Below are 16850 nucleotides of genomic sequence, written 5' to 3' on the forward strand. Positions count from 1 at the left end.
GATGAAGATTTGTCTGAGCTGTTAAATTTCCCAGGCTTCAGCCTACTTTGAAAGCAATTGCTCTGAGATACTGTGTAGAATGGGGAGGAGGAATGAAAGTATTTTGCTTTTTCTGAAGCAGATCACTGTCCCAGGCTCTTTGTGAGAACTGAGGTCCTTTAGAACTAGGAATGTTGTTCCTGCATACCTGATGAAAACACATTGTCCTAGTTTTTGTTCATTCTGCGTGCTCACAATTATTCTCTGCAAGTGGTTCATACCAAAGTCTTCCTTTGTACCTTCCAGTCTTTACTATAAGAAAAAATGCTGCTGTTCTCTCTGCACCTTCAGGATGCCCTCTTCTCTGTCCTCTTGAGGTGTAAAACCAGCCTGTTCTAAATGAACAACTTTTGCATGGAGAGGGAGGAAAAAGGGGAATAGTTTTCAGTAGAAAAAAAAAAAATTTTATGATGCTTCTTTGAACCAAATAGATTTTGCTTGAGCCTCCTGAGATTTTCTTACCACTGTTTCTTGGTGAAGCTGCATTTACAAGATTATTTTAGCATCAAAACACAACTGCATTTAATTCCACTGGATTGCACTTTTGTTACTTCGAGCAGACATTGATGTGTATGTCAGCTCTGCAGAGTTCTGAAAGAGATTTAAGAAACAAGTATAAAACAAACATACAAAAATAAAAATTCAATTATAAGTCAAAATATCTTACGGTTTAGGTTAAAGGAAAAGAGGGAAAGCTAACAAAAGAACAACATATGTATATTTTTGACCACAAAAGGGTTTTATTCATTTTTCTATGCCACAGTGCTACATTATCTCATAGAATAGGTGAAAAGAGAAATACTGCAGAGAGTAATTTGTATAGTGACATTTTTTACATGTAACTAATTAACAAAGAGAGTTCAGATTCTTAGAGTGCTAACACAGGTATTTCTAATGAGGAAATTGCAGAAAAGCAGCAAATTACTGGAGTAATAATGAAATTCTTTGACTCCACTAGGCGTACCTTTTTTAAAGGGAAACTAGCCTAATCCCAAAGGCTGAAAATTGTAGAAATGGAAAGCAAAATTTTAAAATTACAGTCTATGCAATGCCATGACATTTCTTTTGTGCCCAGATAGGTTTTGGAGTCTTCTTCACTGAATATATTCAAGAACTGTCTGGACACAATCCTGTGCAATGTATTCTAGGATGATCTTGCTTAAGCAGGGAGGTTGGACCAGGTGACCACTGTGATTCCTTCCAACCTGACCTATTCTATGATTCTGTGACTCTTTTTTTTTGTTGAGTTGCTGTATTTGAGAAGATTCATTTTATACTGAGGAACGTTCTGCTGTTGTATTTACTAGTTTTGCATCTTCTGGTATATTTAGCAGCACTGCAGATAGAAGTCAGATAAATAAAATTAGAAGTTTTTCACCATTCTCTATTATATTACCTATGGTTACAACATGACTATTATCTTTGCTTCACTGTGTGCCACCTCTGACAATGACCTTGTTCAAAGCTAAAACTCATGATTTCAAGCTGAGTAACAGTCAGTGAGTGTTTTCAGTGGGAATCTGGTGATGATCTTGAGAACTGACCACAACAGGAATTACAAATGTTCCTTAGTTTGTTCTTGTCCTGGGAAAGGACAAGAATCTGCGATATTTGTATCGTCATACTTAGGCTTGTTGCCATCAGGCATAATTTTGACTTTATAGGTGGCACCAAAAATGTTGTACACATAAATATGCTTCATTTAAATCATAAGTTACTTTGTTGAAGCTGAGAGTATATCTTTTCCTTATAGCTGGTGGTACAACTATGTGATAAGAGTGAAAAGAAATCTGATCCTCAATTTCTATGTTGGCAAAATCCTTTCAAAGACTTGGTTTTAGTGTGAATAAGGTAAGCGGTGCTTTGAATTGATGTAGTTTTCCTCACTGCCAAGGTGAAAGTGAAATTAAGCACAGTACTTTTCCTGTATAAATCTCCTAATGCTACAGTTATAAGCTAGATGTCATGAATCAGCAGACAAATAAGTCTGCAGAGTTGCTATGCATGAAACAAGTTATCTTATTTAGCCACATGTTGAGACTAACTCAATTTCTTCCTTGCATGTGATATTTTAGCTAAGCAGTAACTTAATTTGAATACACAAAGTAGTAAACTGCTATCCCTTGGAATCAATTTTACAGAGACATTTAGTCAATGCTGTTTGGAAAGAATAAGTTCAATATATGCTGTCATACATTAATAACATCTAAGTTATTTTCTGGACCAAATGTATTGAAGTGCTAGTATATGCTTCTTTTCTTGAAGTATCTGTGAACATTTTCTATCTTATCATTTTTGTGATAGTCTGGCTAGTGCATAGATGGCTTTTCGGTGTGAGTGGGTACGTTTTATATTACTTAGAATAAACAAGGTTACATCTTAATAATGCTTTAATAAGAGTTTCATTGATTATGTGTCACTCCTGTTAGTTCATAGGAGTTTCTATTAAGCATTTACCTGGGTGCATTTTCTGTGATTATGGCAAGCTTTCAATGGTTGCACCTCATTCATTGGCTGTATTTAGCATTATCTCCTTTTTTATCTTTATATATCTGTAAGATTCAGTGTAATTTCTCATGGAAGTTTACAACAGTGATGGGAATACTGCATTAAAAAAAATGGAGGGGAATTTGTGCCCTGTTACAGATCATATTAATAGATATTCATGCCTGTTTATTTGAGAGAATGTTTTTTTCTTAGACATTCATAGTCATTTCAAACACAGCATGCAGTACATCAGTTCTATCAGATACTGTGTGTAATGTGTACACATAAGCCTCTCAAGGCATAAATCTTCAATGCACAGGAGTTGTTTTATATCCTAGGCTTTCTAAATGCTATACTAACTATACTGACTTTATCAATCTGATAGTTTGGAACCAGAATTATGGAACATAGAAGTGCAGGGCTGTGTGAAAGGTGAGATCTTTGTATTTGAATTTTACTTGAATTGATCCATAAAGTTATTTTTAGAAGTTACATTCTCATAACATCTACATAACCTGGTTTACTCTAATCTGATTTTTCCAAGCTTTTTAAGCAGTGCTGAAAATTACTTTAGGGAATAGATTTGCTTTCAAACTGAGTTTTGAGAATAAAGTTCGGGTCATTGTGTTCTTTAAGAGATTGGCTGAATGCCACTAATAGTATGTTGTGACTGTTTTTAAACCTGACAGTTGGCTACAATACACTTGAGTAACTTCCAGCTTTATTGTCAAACCAAGGTATGGTTTCAGTAGAGATGCTATCTGGCATCCACAGAAGATATTATCATCAGTTAGAAGGAAGATGTGCTTCATCATTTTTTGCAGGTTTACTCACTATGTTGTGCCCTGCATTTGAATTAAGTTTGAAAAAAAAAAATATTTTAAAATGTAAGTTTGATGTTTGGTAGCCTTCGAGGTATGACATGAATATCAATAAATAAACAAATCTCAAGGAGTGCATTTAGTATCTCAGTGTAGAAGTGCTTTAAAATATGTTTTCAAAATAAAATAATTAAATTTCAGAATTAGTTTCATTGATCTGTGAAAAGCCAGATTTGTAGACATAGACAATATCCTTTATTGGACTAGTGGCTACGAATGGAACTGTTGAAGAAGTGTTTACTTAACTATCCCATCTGGTTTATAAAAAGAATATTCATTACTATCATTATTTTTTGTGTAATATGAATGGAGTCAAAGTGAAATTCTGCACCAGCACATTCCTTGTTGCTGAGAGATGCTAAATGAAGAACACTACCAATACAGAAAGTGTCACTTCCGAATCTATTTTTTTAAACACCTCTAGGGAATCATGCCAGTGTGCAGACAAGAAGCCTTTGAGATCACACCTTCTCAGGCAGTTCTGTTTCTTCCCAGTTGATGTTATATTAGCAGAATTAATGGGATGACTTTTTTCTGATGTCTTACTTCCCAAATGTTAACACTTGCTTAAATGTGGGCAGCTGATATTCTTTTTTCCTGTTTTTATAGGTCTCGATTAACTTGTCATTTCAAACTACAAAAATCAACATTGCTTAAAGCATATACTTCTCTTTTTTTTTTCCCCTCACAAAATTTTGAGTTATTATAGAGTAAGATGTTAGAATGGTGAATCTATACAAATACATATAGACATCAAACCTGATTCTCCCCTGACGTGGCCATTGATTTAAAGAAAATAGCACTGAAAGACAATTGGATGGATAGTTGGGTCTGAAAGCAAACTACTATGGTCTATGCTGTGCTTATAATCTTGTGAATTTGAACTGTATCATGGAGGTATTCAAAACATTTGTGAACCAGTTTATTCACGTTCATGAAGTCAAGAAGACTTAAAGCTATTTGGAGAGAAAGAGGTGTAGATTTAGATCCCTAATGAGGTTTTGAAAATCACTAGTTTGTGTCTTGAGGTCACGTGTGATTTTGAGTCTTCAGCAGCCAGTCCTTGGATGGAGGGTGCATATGTATATCAGCCTTGATGATTTATGAAATGACATCTTTTATTCTAAAGGGCAGCCATCCTCATGCTGCCTGCAGCTGGAGTTAAGGGAAGGAAGCAGAATTCTGGGGCTGGCCACCTCCATGACTTGAGGTTTTATTCTGCCCAACTTGAGATGTTGGCACAGGTAGGACTTGAAGGACTGCAGGCTGAAGGGGATGACCTCTGGGTGACGGGGGCAGTGTGGCTGACTGAAGAATAATGTGAAATAATATGCGAGTCTGACTTGCTCTTCTGGCAGAGTGGAAGTTGCTGGGATGTGGTTTCTGACGTGAAGTGAGTTAACAGTAGAGATGAGGTGTTTGTGTGCAAATCCAGACATGGCTCTGCAAACCCATCTCTGGCATGTGCAGCAGCAACAGCAAAGATGGTCACGCCTCCCATGTAAAAGAAATATATTAAAATTTATAGTATTTATTTGTAAACTCACAGATCATGTGCCATACTGTGTAAAGTGTGATTTTTCTTTATTTTTTTTCTTTTTTTTTTCCCTTCTGGTTTAATGTTCAGAGGTAGTGTCATCCTAATTAGTTTCCACTGACAGAATAAATATTGTTCCATCTGTGCACTATTACAGTCAGCAACTGAAGGTTTGAAACACTTGAGCAGTGGATGTCAAGTAGTCTGTAAAGGGACTGGAAAGCAACTCATTTTGGATTATTTTGCATATATCACCATTCAGAAAGAGGTTATGGGAGCAGTTCTCATCTGTACTGCTATCATCCAAAAATTATGCCAAAATTTTGTTCCCTTTTTTCCAACAGAATTTACTTGATAATGATCATGAATAATAAAATGAAAGGATTTCATGCATTATGACAACATAAAAACATTAAGCACTTTTTTTTTTCAAGTTTGCAAATGTGTTTTAAAAGGGAAGCATTTACTACCATATCCTGAGAATAGGCCAGATGAACTAATATCCTTATTTATTAGACATTCCTGAGACAAGAGGCAGAACAACTTGTCAGGGATCTCCTTTCCTTTTCCTTTGCACTTAACCATGTAAAAGAAAATACACATTTGTAAAAGGTAACTCTATTTGTTTAAGCCTTATTCCTGGAAATTTCTTTGGCTGTGATTAAAGCAAAATTAAAAAAACCCCAACAACAAGTATATTTAGAGTTCATTTTGGTGTTGTTTTGGAGGGCTCTCAAAAAACTAGTCAGGCAGGAGAACCAGGCACATAGCCATCTCTGTAATATGTATAGTTAGTTTCTGGCCGCAAGTCTGTCTGACATTGAAAATATTTCCTGTGAGTAATAATCCTTTACTTAATGTGATGGAATTTTTCCAGTTCAACTTCTTGTCTTTCTTGTAGCTTGATTAAACAAATTAATTTTTACATAATTGGAAATCAGCACAGCTATTCATGAAGATGTTGCTCGGTATTTAAAAATAGTCTTAAAAGAACATTGACATCTCAACTGTTTAAAAAGACGCAAATCCCAGGCAGCATCCTTAGGAAATGCTATAGACTATATAAATCCGATTACTCAAATTCTTTTTTAGCTGAAACAGAACATATCTGATGCTATCTATGAAATGTATAGCTAATACCCCCGAGTATCCAAAAATATTCAGTATCTGCATATTATATTAATGACTAAAGTTGTCCTGTCCTTTAGATATCCTTTTTTTTTTTTTATTCTCAGCTACATTAGGGGTAAATGTAAATATTTTGTTAGCAATTATATAATGATAAAATTTAATTTGCATAAGATTGTATTATTTAAAGAGCATGCATTCAGCTTTAGGAAGTAATTGCCAACCTAATTTTTGAAGTGATAGGAACCTGTGCAGAGTTTTCTGAGAGAGGGAGATGTTTGGCATTTGGTTAGTTGGTTGGTTGGTTTTTTGGGTTTGAGGGTTTTGGTTTTGCTTGGAGTTTGGGTGGGGGGTTTTTTGTTTGGTTGGTTGTTTTTTTCCATATGTTAAAGTTATGACAAAAGATATGCTTGCTCTTCTGTAGTTCTTAACACTGTTGAGAGATTGTACATTTCACTTTGAATATATTGGGTTCGCTCTGAGAAAAAAGAAAACTGTTGTATACCTAAGAGAGGAAAAAGCACCATTTACTGAGAATTTTATAATTCAACCTTCTTTACTGGAAGCTTATGTTATTCTTTTATATAAATTTTGCTATACAGATTCAATTATATGGCAGTTTTAAAGAACTAGAACTCATAAAAGAAATGGCCTTAGATAAATTTTATTTTATATCATGTTTAAATAATTAGACTTCTGTCTTATTGAAATATATGTTCTTTTGATTGAAAAAGAGCTAAAACCACAAATATTGGCACAATTAGGAAATTAGATTGTGTCATAGTGGGATTGATTGATGAGTAGTTGAATGAAAATGAACTAAAAGGCTGGTAGAAGTAAATGTGTATTCTACTACTGCTTAGATAAACATTTACCTGAGTTATAGGACAGTTATGGAGGTGAGAAGAGGCATCTTTCATTTCCGTGTTTAGTTTGTGTATGTTATTGTTTTTGCTGTGAAATCATAAAGAGAAGAACATAAAGAGAAGAACAAGCTCAACCTGAAAGAGCAATTTAAGAATTTCACAATTTCACAACTGTTCACAAAATCTTTATACCAGAAACAAACAAGTGAACAAATGGAAACCTGTCAAATTAAATATGTGCTTTAATGTTGACTGTCTGGCAAGGACCCCTTATTTATTTAAGCTTTTTTAAAACCAATTTCTTTAACCAGCTATGCCGAAGAAATTCACATCTCTGAGATTTAAGAAATAATTTAAAGGTTGTAGTTAGAGAAATGCCTTTTTATCATTCTTAAACCATTTTATTGATTCCTCCCCACCCCCACTCTCTTTTCTCTTTCCCCATTTATTATCTGTCCCCTAAAGGTCTCCTACACATTGAAGTCCATAGTGGAACTCACTAGTGGGGATGAAGCAGAGAAACCACTGCAGGATTCCCTATTTCAAAGCTGAACCAATATTCACCATTGACACATTCATTCATCTGTGCAGGGTCATTGGAAATCCTCTTTCTCTAGTTTTGCCTTCCCTTCAGGGAGCAATGCTTAAAAGAGCAAACCCCTGGTGTGAAGAGATAGAAGAATTCTCAGCGTGGCCAGTGGTGCCAGGAATCGAATTAAAGTTGTCCATTTGCAGATGACTGAGATGACTGTATACTCAGCTCCCAGCATATTCAGCTGTGGGGCTTGCTGCTGACATTTTATTTGAAATACTGTTGGTGGCACTTGGTTGTATTAAAAAAAAAAAAAAATTGGAGCAAAAAGTATTTTAGAAAAAGAGAAAAAATGCTGAATTTCAAAATGTGCATGGTTCCTGCTCTTCCTTTTAGGTCTAGAGGTTGTTAAGGATCATGTGCCAGAGAGGTAAATAATTACAGAATGTACTTCTTTGGGTAATTTAACACTTGTCACTTATTCTGCTATTGTTGACATCTCTATTTTGGCATAAATCGGATTTTGACATTACTAAACCTACAATTTTGTTTTTCTTCACACACATTATCTCTTCCATGTAAAAGGCACTGGGAAGACACGGGCTGCCATGAAATCTGAAATGCCTGCAGTCAACACAAGGAGCACCTCTTTATTTCAATTTCATTTCCCGTTAATAGAGATGAACTTGGTGCACATTTGGGAAGGTTTAGAAATTGTCAAACAGAGATTCTGTAAGAGGAGTTCTGAGAATTTAAAGAAGTCTCTGTCAGTTTGGAGGATGGAAGGATAAGCATAGTTAACCATTTGGTCACCTGCTCAAATTCCCATCTCAGCAATCGTAGTCCCCCCACGTGGGGGTGGTGGAGGAGTTGGCACAGTATATCCCTATCCTTGGTGACTTCTAGGAGGTTTAATTTTTGTGACTAATTTCAAAGAAAAGGGGTATTTCTGTGAATAACAGTGTCATGATCTGCCACCAACATAAATCACAGTTTCTTCAAGGAGCATCAGGAAAGGAAGTGGAAGAAAGAGTGGAGACTACAAATTATACCACTACATAATTATGCAGCTTTATTCATATGTCTAACGTGATATACACATGCATGTTAGCAACACAGAGGCCTAAATTATAGACATTCAGAACAACTTGAAGAAGGGAGCAGGGGAACTGTTTAAACAATTTAAATTCTCTGTCATAGCAACTTGAGACTTTAGATAGAGCCATCCTAGAAATATAGATTAAATTTTCCTTTTCAACTGAATCACACAGGTAGTATTTTTATGCAGTGCATATAAAAGTAAGCTCACTGTTCATCCTGTAACCAGAACTTCTATACCCAAGTATGTGAGTGTTATAAAGAGGTAACATTATAGTGAGGTATTTTAATCTAGTTGAATGACCTTACACAAGGGGAAGCATTTTTCCAAGAGGGGCAGCCCAGTAATGAGGGTAAGGTGTGTCCTAAAACGCCCCAGAGCTCATTCTAGCTTATCAACTACTGCTACAATTCCTAATTTGTGGGGCACTTGTGGTTTTTCTGGACAGTCTATCATTTAAAGTGCTGTGAGAGACAGTTTAATCATTTTAAGAGTATGCTGTGTAACTGATCTTGGAAGTGCCCAGTACTCACCAGAGATTTATTGAAAAAACATTTGTACCATGACTGTCTTTCCTTTGAAATAGTCAAAATATTAAAAAAAGCAGTCATGCTCAGCAGCAGTTTTCATTGATGCATTTAGAGCTTTCCTCCTCTTTAGCAATCCAGACCTTTTTAAGAAATGTCATTTCTGGTTATCCTCAATACAAAATGGCCCATCAAAGCTACCTTGGTGCAACCTTCCCTCTTAAATATCAACCTGTGCCCTCTAACCATTTGTTATCAAGTACCTTTTAGTTCAGTCATGGCAAACTCTGTTTAATACGTAGAATGAAAAAGACATGGATACAGCTCAAGGCATTTTGTATTAAATCAAATATAGGATATTTATTTAAAATGTTTTGGATGCATTCTTGAAAAGGTGTCACAAGATTTTGTATCATAATGTGCCTAAATAATTATGTGCCTAATGAAAACAATGTGAAGTTTAAAAAACAAATCCAAGCAACAACAACTAAGAAAAAAATTAAGTAAGGCCGTAGATGAATTTAAGTCTTCCTTAACCTTAGAAAGTACTTAGCAAATACTTGATTATAAAGGTTCTGCCTCATTTTCCTGTCTTTTGTGGACTGGAGTTTCTAAAGTCTTCTTAAATGTGATTTCCTTTTTCCTACTCTCTACTTTACTCTTTATTCTCAATGCCAGATATATCTTCGGAACACTAACCCCGTATACTGGTGTAGTGGGTTAGGTATTCACTTGCCACTCATCAAGTGTGCTGACATAGGCCAAAATGGGATCTCTCTGCACAGATTTCACAAGCCATTGGGAGTGAGCATGTTGAAGGTGCTTTATCTGCAGAGTTAAATTCCTGAAATGAGTGGCAATCACCCAACCTGGCCTTCAGTACATGAAGAAACCAGAAACATGCTTGATAGGAGGTAGGAACAGGATGCTTCTTTGTTCACTTCAAAAACCTTTGCTGTCCTATTTTCTGACCACCCTTTAGCACTGCTGCTCTTGATTTGACACAGCTTTAAGTTTGAGATAGAAGACAGTGCAGAAATGCACGTAAAGAAGTTGGGAATGGAGAAGGGGAGAAGAAGGTCACATATCAGATACAGGAGGAAGGATGCATCTGAAAGATCTCTGTCTGTTGGAAGAGATCTCCAATCTTGTTGCCAATGAAAAGCTGTTAACATTGCTTGAGTATAAAAGCAATCAACTGAATGTTTTTTACTTTTCTTTCATGAATAAAACTGTACCATTCTCTAGGCATAAATAATATTGCAGTATACTACAGTGCAGCAGGAAGGTTGCTGAAAAAAGGGTCACTTAGAATTTCTCAAAAGGACATGTATTTGGAGTTGATGTTAATATAATCTATACTGGGATAGTCCAAGACACATTTGGGGTATTCTTCTGTTTGTGTGATTTTTCTGTGTGTTAGATTCCAGACTAGACATTGGGCCATTGCTAGAGACAAACGTCATCTCTGCTCTGGGAGGCAAAATAAATATATGCGTACCTTTATACATATGTACTTATGGAAAGAGAGACATTCTCTGAACCAAAGCTCTATATTGTGTCTCTTTAAAAATCCACAAATACAAATACAGAATCAAAACTGTAATAGTGAGGAACATATTTCCCATCTCGTGCTGCGGGGCATAAGCTAATCTGCTGCTGAGATAGGCAGGAACCCCCTTCAACCCTGTGTTGTTTTTCATTACACAACTGGCTGTTTGCATTAGGTTTTTTATTAGAACTTGATTGTTTAATGACAAAGATACAGAGTTATGCTAAAATAAATAGAAAGCTCTATAGTGGAGAAGCAGAAAATAGTCTCAATGAAAAATAAGAGACAAGAACTGCTAGATTCTGCTGTGCTCACCCCAATCCCTCCAAAGCCTGCAAATGTTTTCCTCACTTACACATGCATTTTCTTTATTAACCCCCATCCCCCAGACAAACCTACAACTGTATTGAATAGGACCTGATAATGTTCCTTTAGCCTCCTTAATTTCCGTAAGCAATTTCATTCAGGGAAGTTGTGTACTAGACTGCTCTACCTTTAAAGAAACATCTACAAGACACGTCTGTGTGTTTAAACCCATCTGAAGTGCAGGGAATATTATCTACCATAATACAAAGGATTGCAGTTCTATTGGACAAATGTTCTCATCTGCTGCAACTAATCTATTATGTAGCTTTTGTAAATGTGTCATAATAGAACAGTAACCTCGGCAGTCTGCAGAGGTGGTTTGTATGCAGTTGTTCGGGCAAGTAGTTGCTTCTGTTGGAACAACTGAGTTTATTTTTGGGGTTGGGGAGTTTTTGTTCCTGTAAAATGGCCTGGTTTGGGTTGGAAGGGACCTTCTTAAAAATCATCTAGTTCCAACCCCACTGCCATGGACAATGCCATGCCCTTCCACTAGACCGGGTTGCTAGGTTGCTCAAGGAGCCATCCAACCTGGCCTTGAACACCTACAGGGGTACGGTATCTACAGGTTCCCTGGGAAACCTGTTCTAGTGCCTCACCATTATTAGGAATTTCTTCCTAGTAATTAATCTGAACCTGCCCTATTTCCATTTGAAGCCATTCCCCCTTGTCCTGTCACTACATGCCCTTGGAAAATGTGTCTCTCCAGCTTTCTTGCAGGCCCCCTTTATGTACTGGAAAACTACCATAAAGTGGGAGAGAAAAGAGAACAGACAAATCTGAGGTGTTCTGTACTTAAAGGTACCCTAAAATTGTTCATAGCACCTTTTGCTGAAGGGCAAACTGTGATTGATACTGGGTCCTAACTGGGAGAAGGTAGGCTGTAATAGTGTAATTTAGTTGATGGAAAAGATGGTGTCTATATTATTGTAGGAGATGCAATACATTTCACATGGACTCAAGTTTCTGCTCTTTCTGCTGTCTTTTGGTGGAGCTGTCCGGAGACAAGCCACTCTAGGGCTCAACTCCGGTTTTGATGAAGCAAACATTCCCACTAGAGCTGTTGTTTCCTACTTGGCTGTGCTCCTGTGGAGAGTCCTCAATATCTACACCATGAAAGCTCTGGCTGATGGCAGCATCTTAAATGTGGGTCTTAAGGTTCTTCTCACTGTCCTGTTTGTAGGATGCTACTGCTCTTTGTCACCAAGCCAGTGTTTTGAGGCAAATACTGCCTCGAGTTTAACCTGCCCGTGTAGCTTTACCTTCTTCTTTGACTTCCTGTGCCTTTACAATTTCTTATGCTAGTCCATACTCATGTGTGTATGACACTCCACCTCAGAGTAGCAGCCTAGAGTAGTGTAAAATTTGGGAGGTCCCAATTCTTCAATGGAAACTCTTCTAAGAGTCAGATAAGACTTTTGTGACCAGGCTAAGCAGGCCTAGAGATATCAGAAGGAAAAGTCTCGAGTTCTATTGAAAGTCAGGTGTTGTTTGGGGTCAGCATCTTAGATGAATAGACTGTTGTTTTGTAGACTTGATAAAATACTGACGGATCTGAGGCAGAAAAATGTTTGGGGTTTTTTTTGTGGTAGTGCTGGACTACAGAAAGAATACGCTGAATGTTTCCCCCCCAGTTTAATTTTTGTTAGAAGTAAGAAAGGATGGTAACCATAGTTTTATAATGATGCCTAAGATACATCCTGTGGATGCTACATTTCTGTCAACCTCAGTTTTAAACTACAAAATATATCATAATGTATGATATTGAAGGACTTACTGATGAACAATTGATGCTTCAGAGCATCTGCGCTTCGTAAAATCAACAGTACAAAATGCATATTATGCATCTTAGACCATCGGGTTGTCACTCACAAATGATGTGAAGTTTAATGCATTATTCACAAGTATAAGAGGAGGCAGTCCAAAGCAGTTGTGGAGTCTCTGTTATTTTATTTTATTGTATATTATATTATGTTATTTTGCAAAGAGCAGAAGCTAAGTGTGTGACTTAAAGGTGCAGAGTTTGGAATTGCATGATAGGATAAGCAGCAGCAGAACTAAAATGTTGGATCTAAGTAAAAATTCACATTCAGACTTAAGAAAGTGAAAGATATTTTGATCTGAAAGCTACAAAAACCAATCTGGGCATGAGTTCTGGATGTGGGGTTGTGTTGGGATTTTTTTCCTTTTTCCACTTTGTAGTGCAAAGAAGCACATACCACAAATCAAATGAAACTAACATTAATTTGGTAGTCTCAGTTCTCATTGTTCTATTGATTCAGAAAGCTGCAAACAGATATGGAGGCTTAGAGGCTGCATTTAGGGCTACTGAAGTTTGGGGGTTAAGATATATGAAAGATGTAATGAGAGCACTCATTTAGTAAAGGAACTCTTCACATCTTAACATGGAATTCTGGTATAAAAATCTTGGTTCAAGGTTTGGTCTTCATCATTTTGTTTTTGGTTTCACTATTGATTACTCTTGTTTATGCACTTCTTTCCAAAAGAAAGGCCACCAGCACAAACCTTGTCCAACAGAATCTCTTGTATGCAAAACAATTTTTACATCCCTATATATTTCGCCTAGTAGAAGAGAAAAAAGTAGTCTTGGTCATTTCTTATTGATAACTTTAAATATTATGTCAAGCCTAAATCAATCATATGAGAGAACAGCAGCTATTCCTCAAGATTCACTCTGGATATTTAATTAGCTAGAGTTTATACATGCAATTTGTTTTCTTTTTGCCACTTTCAGCGTTTGTTAGGTAGTAATATTGATACGGGTAGTGCAGCAAGATGTATGTCTAGTTAAATTAAACCTTCTATTGGTGAAAACTTATCGCTTGTGGGTGGCTGTGTTTTATGAATCATGTATGTCACAATATTACATTTTTGGACATGTGGTGGTCTTTACATTAGGAACTTGGATTTTTTTGGTGCTAAGTTAGTACCAAGAGTTGATGGTATGTGAAACATAGGAGAAACAGCATTAGCTGTATGTATGTGTGTGTGTGTGTATGTAAATATATACATGTATTAGACATCCATAATTTTCTTTTGAAACCAAGCAATTTGCTTTGTTTTTTCTGAACCATTTTCAGCTGTTACTGTGGAAGGAAACTGACAAGTGTTTCTTCAAGTATCTCCTTTTATTGGCAATTTTTGTTCATTATTATTCAGCTGGTGCCAACAACATTTATTATTGTATATTAATGACTGGAAATTGTTAAGTGATGGAAGAGCAGTCAAACAAAGCTAGGTGGAATTAACTTTATGCATGCTTTGTAGATGATACTAGACTTGCAGTACTCTGTGCATTCCCCAAATACTCTCTGATTAGTACCATTTATAGACCTAATCCTCCTAGCACAGTCTTTTAAGCAGTTTTAAAATCTTCTCTGGAAATATTGAACCCCAAGTATTTTCAAATATATTTTCAGGGGGAAAAAGGTCTATATTGCAGTAAATCTATCTTCACAGCTACCAATTCCTTGAGCTTAATTATGACACTACTAAATGTGAAAATCTATTCAGTGCTAGGAACACTTTTCACATTACATTCACGCTAAAGATTGGCTGTTAAGAGCTCATTACTGGTAGTTTTCTAAAGAGCGGTTTATTAAACACTGTTACCTAATAAGCATCTTTGGTGGTGCAAATTGCTGAAAACAGTAATGAGTCTGATTAGACTTCATTTCAATTACGACAGCTTGTCTTGCAAAAAAAAAAAAAAGAAAAAAAGAAAAAAAGAAATCTCTCCTTGATGCTTTGGAATCTGGCTACAAGGCATTAGATGGTTTAAAAGGAAAATGCCACCTCTGTATTTCCTTTCCACAGTTCAGTAATGAATAGAGAGCTGTCCAAGTAGCCGTCCAATTTAACACATTGGAAAACTAGATGGGCAGCATTGGAAGCACAATCCTGTTTGCTTAAAAATTCTACAAAGGGTTTTCAGTTAGTATATCTAAATAGGGTCATATTTAGGTTTCCTCTTCTTCCCTTGCGTAATAATATAAAGCTGTAAGACGAAGAAAATTAAAATGATTCACTCCTACCTGCTTTGCAGAGGTTATGCATTCCTCTGATTAGTGTAATGCACCTTTCAGTTATCTGTAAATCTTTTACAGATCTGTAAATCTTTTACATGCAATTGCAAAACTGTCACAGCTTTCACAGTACCTGATAATTCAACCTTTTTTTTTAACTTAAAAAATTTTTTTTCAGAGATAAAAACAAATCATAAGAAATTTTTACTACTGATATAAAATACTTCAGTGAATATATTTGTTTATGAACCTAATTTTTGATGCTAAATGTGTTTAACTGTATTATTGTTAAGCCTTCTTTTAAGTCATTCCTGTGTGTTACTTACATATTCTGGATGAAAAGAGAAGTGTTAATAGAAAAATAATTTAAGCTTATAATTGCTGAATACTTAATAAGATTCTAATGTTCCTGTATGGCATTTTTAATCCTAAATTTATCTGGCTACACGTTTCTAATATTATTTAACACAAAATTAGATGTAGAGTTTTATTACTAAAATCTTATATTGAATTATGCCTGGAGAAGTGGCGGAAGAGGGGCACACATGGAAGGATGCAGTGCTGCTGAAAGCAGTTGTTGGAGTCTCGAAATGTGGCTGAAATCAGACTGCTGTCCAGTTAGTTTACAGGAAATTTTAAGAAGGTTCACATTCAATAAAGTTTGAATGCCACCTAATTAGTCATAGGAAATTAGTCAGAAACTGAGCTAGTGCAGCGAATATCAGAACTCTCTATCTAGATTTTAATGAATATTTTCTGTGAGGAATTTTTATTAAACACATGGCACAAACCCCAAATACTGGTGAATAAAATCATTTATGTAATTACCTGCTGAATAATTGTTGCCTTAAAAGTAAAAAGTGGGGCACATATATCTCCTTTACCAGAGATTGTAAACTTAAGTGGTTTTTCTGACTTCAAACCAGAGAAGTGACAGAAGAATCAAGCCCATGAACCTTGGGGTCTAAGTGTCTTGTACTGGCTCTAAAACCCTTTTTTTGGCTCCTTTTTGTGATGTTACCTTTCTACCTTGTCTTTGAAATTCTTACAGTTAGCTGTGATATATTATATATTTTGTGAGAGAAAGGACTTTCATCAGTGTGCATCATTAAGCATCAAGTAAAATAGTGGTGATGAGGGGTTGTTTTTTTTTTTTTTTTTTTAACAGCATACAAACACAAGTGCTATTATTCAGCTATACAAATGTGTGCCTGTAGTGCGCTTTGAGATGCTAATCAGTGGAGCTTGACTTCTGTACCCCGAAGCAAATTTTTAAAGTATTTCATCATTAGGTGACTACGTATGCAATAACACTATGGATAAAATTACAGAAAAATAACATAGTTTATTGTTATTTAAGCTATCAACAGTGCTCAGCTTGTTATTGATATGATCATCACATGATTTAGATTTTTGTTGTGTCTTGAAGGCTGTTTACAGAAATGGCTAAGTTTGTGTGATAGCTGCAAAGGAATGTGACATTTAATCAGCTGAGCTCTATCATTTTCTTCTATTTTTAAAACCAGCGTGTTATTTTTTTCCTGCCCTCTGAAAATGCCTGTGCACCCTCTTGATGACATGCTTTGTGTCTTAGGACAACTTTTCCTGGTGCAGGATGAATTTTGCTTTTTTTTTGAGAAACATCTAATGTGAGGAGTTAGGGTTTCTTTTCTTCCCACTCTCTCCAGGAATATGGCACAAATATCAGCATACACACAGTTCAATTTCTCAGTTGAGACATTCTCTCTCTGGTGCCTTGGTGCCTGTGTGTGTAAAATGCATAAATGTATATA

At 36.0% G+C, this 16850-nt stretch overlaps 1 protein-coding gene and 1 long non-coding RNA gene across 2 annotated transcripts in view; one reads left to right on the top strand and one right to left on the bottom strand.

The window, feature by feature from the left end:
• Positions 1 to 16850, top strand: part of FIGN (fidgetin, microtubule severing factor) — a 98557-nt gene that overhangs the window by 69469 nt on the left and 12238 nt on the right.
• LOC116789515 lies at positions 543 to 15115 on the bottom strand. Its single transcript, XR_004358065.1, has 3 exons — positions 15067 to 15115; positions 6948 to 7073; positions 543 to 630 (listed from the first exon to the last, which is right to left on the bottom strand). It is a non-coding gene; the product is annotated as an uncharacterized LOC116789515 (long non-coding RNA).

Source organism: Chiroxiphia lanceolata, chromosome 7, assembly GCF_009829145.1.
Source record: "Chiroxiphia lanceolata isolate bChiLan1 chromosome 7, bChiLan1.pri, whole genome shotgun sequence".
NCBI classification, from domain to species: domain Eukaryota; kingdom Metazoa; phylum Chordata; class Aves; order Passeriformes; family Pipridae; genus Chiroxiphia; species Chiroxiphia lanceolata.